Source organism: Curcuma longa, chromosome 6, assembly GCF_044706935.1.
Source record: "Curcuma longa cultivar G26 ecotype Majalengka, Jawa Barat chromosome 6, ITB_CL_G26_1.1, whole genome shotgun sequence".
Classification (NCBI taxonomy): Eukaryota; Viridiplantae; Streptophyta; class Magnoliopsida; order Zingiberales; family Zingiberaceae; genus Curcuma; species Curcuma longa.
Window position 1 is genome coordinate 3,448,517 of NC_133866.1, and position 2,817 is coordinate 3,451,333.

The 2,817-nt window shown below is 32.6% G+C and overlaps 1 long non-coding RNA gene across 1 annotated transcript; it reads right to left on the minus strand.

The window, feature by feature from the left end:
- Nucleotides 1–1,490: 1,490 nt before the first annotated feature.
- LOC141830383 (uncharacterized) lies at nt 1,491–2,219 on the minus strand. Its single transcript, XR_012601979.1, has 3 exons — nt 2,017–2,219; nt 1,828–1,936; nt 1,491–1,580 (listed from the first exon to the last, which is right to left on the minus strand). It is a non-coding gene; the product is annotated as an uncharacterized LOC141830383 (long non-coding RNA).
- Nucleotides 2,220–2,817: the final 598 nt, after the last annotated feature.

The following is a 2,817-nucleotide window of genomic DNA, read 5'->3' on the forward strand; positions in this document are numbered from 1 at the left end:
TACTGTCTTCTGTATTTTTGTATTTCTGTCACTGTCTCTTGTGTCTCTCAAACCAAACGCAGCCTTAGCAACTTAACTGAAGGGTTTCCTACCAAGATGGGATGCCTAGAGAATGAGCTCTACGTCTATAACTTTTTGTACTAGTCATGAATGAATTTGCTAGACACATTATAATGGTGCATGTTATTTATAGATGACATTATTTTAGTCGATGATACGTATAAAAGATTAAATGCTAAGCTCGAATTTTGGGGGAGCATATTGTAAGTAGAATTTAAGTTTAGAAGTATTAGACGTAGTAAGGCAAATATTAAACTAGGAGGTGATTAAGATCGCTTTTGTAAAAGGATAGAGGGATTAATAGAGATGTTTTACATAGGATACAAACAAGATAATTAAAATGAAGAATGGTATCAGGTGTTCTTTATAATCGTAAGATACCTAAAGTTTCATTGGAAGTTCTACAAAATGGTGGTTAAACCTGCTATGTTATATAGAATTAAATGTTGAGTTGTGAAGCGAGCACACGAGTAAAAGATGAGTCATAGAGATGAGGATGTTAAGATGGATAGTGGACATATGAAGATGGAATGGATAAAAAACAAGGACATTAGTGAGAAAGTCGGGGTTGCACATATTGAGGAAAAATTCTAAGAGACACATTTAAGATGTTATGGGCAAGTACTTAGGCATCCAATAAATACTTCAGTAAGGCAATGTGAGACTATAACAAATACACTTATTAAATGAGGAAGAAAAAGACCAAAGAAGACTTAATTAGCAATAATAAAACAGGATAAGATTTATTTAAATATAGATAATAATATAGTAGGAGATAGAACCTAATAGCGTAAAAGGATCAGTATAGCCGACCATACTTAATAAGATAAAATCTTGGTTGTTGTTTTCTAGTTTTTCTTTTAGCTTGTAGCATATATTTACTATTTACATTTTTAATTCAGGAGAAATACTTGTGGTATACTTTGTTAACTTTCTACTTTTATGATCCTTTGAGATACATATTATATTGTTATTGCAATTATTTTAATTATCTCTATTTGACAATAATGTTATGTGAGGGTGTTGCGTGCCCACCACATTGTCCAATAGCCAGCACAAGGTAATAACTAGAGAATTGTGTGCAACAGAAAAGAGCACATTCATGGCATGTCAACAATCAAATGTACCAAAATCCATAATAGTTGAATAGTGTCAACCTTGTGACAATTCCAAACATAATGAGCAAGCCTCTTAGATTTAAATAACTTATTTTGATAGAAACAATTTTATCAAAAAACGTGCAGTTAAAAAACACTTACAATTTAAACTAGGTCAGCTAGTAAGAAAAAGGCAAAATTTAAGCAAAGCAATCTTCCCAGGCATAATGTTTTCTTGCCAATTTATGTAACTTGCTCGGCAGATAAAGCTTACAAAATATATAATGAATTACAAACAAATTGCCAGTGACTAAAACTATCAAAGCATACCTGGCCTTGGATAAAATTGGGATATGTGAACTTGTGCAAACTGGTAATCTTTTATAAGATTGACAGTTTGTTCAAAATCTTCATCTGTTTCACCTAAAATGTGCAAGAAATGTTCAGCAGCAATCGGGAGACATCTCAGGACATGAATAATTACTTAGAAGATAGTAAGGATTATTCAGAAAGTATCTATATCATAATAGTAAGGCCTTACTGATTATTCATAGGTTCTAAGAAAATCGCACAAAGAAATAAGACAAGTAAGAGAAACTATATATCAAGAACCATAAAAAAAAAAATCCACATTAATTGGTAAAATTAATAAAATAAACTAAAAAAGTACCAGGAAAACCACATATTATATCAGTAGCAATATGCATCCCAGGAACAAGCTCTTTGAGAGTGTCAACCACTGTTCTGAACTCACTTACAATGTACTCACGATTCATTGCCTAACATTGTCAACAGACCCATAAGTTGCAGATACTAAGTCATATCTAGATAGACACAAGAAATCTTTTATCCAACTTACTGTTAAGACAGAATCGCTCCCAGATTGAACAGGAACATGTAAGAACGAATATACACATGGGTGACTCAGTACTTCAGCAATTTCTTTCAAATGTTCCAATATGTATGGTGGATTGGTCATGCCTATGCGAAGCATGGTACTCCTATCTGGAGGAAGCTCAGCAATAATAGCATTCAAAAGAATTGGAAGGTTTTTTCCAATATCCCGACCTGCAATTCAGCATCTCACTTAGACCTAATATTTATTATCAGATACATAACGTGAAGAATTAAATTATAAATCTCAGAAATCAAAATACCAGAAACAAAATGGTTCTAACCATTGCATCTAAGTCAACTAAGACTAATAATTGCCTTCTCCTTTGCTCAGATAATTGAATGTCCACTGACTCGATCAGATGGTTTGTTTACTTGAGTGGAGCAATAGGATCATAAGAGGGAAGAGGGAGAGGGGAGGAAAAAGGAAAAAAACAATACATGGGATCATATTTTCCCCGTGTCAAGAACATGATCTTTTCCCTCTCCCTCTTCTTTCCTCCTATTCATCTAAACGAGTAATTTTGCTCGTGGCACAGTATCAATTGTAGGTATAAAAAGAGAAAGGCTAACCATTCTTTGTATAAGCTAACATAGAAGATACTTGGCAATTTCCAACATTAATTCATATGAGCAATCACTTTTAGTTCATTATTTACAATAATTTTTTATTAGATATCAAATTTTATCATATTTAATTTTTTTGACTTAATTTATTTTGAACTTTAGACAACCAATTTAAGCAAGAAGTGAACCAACTTATTGG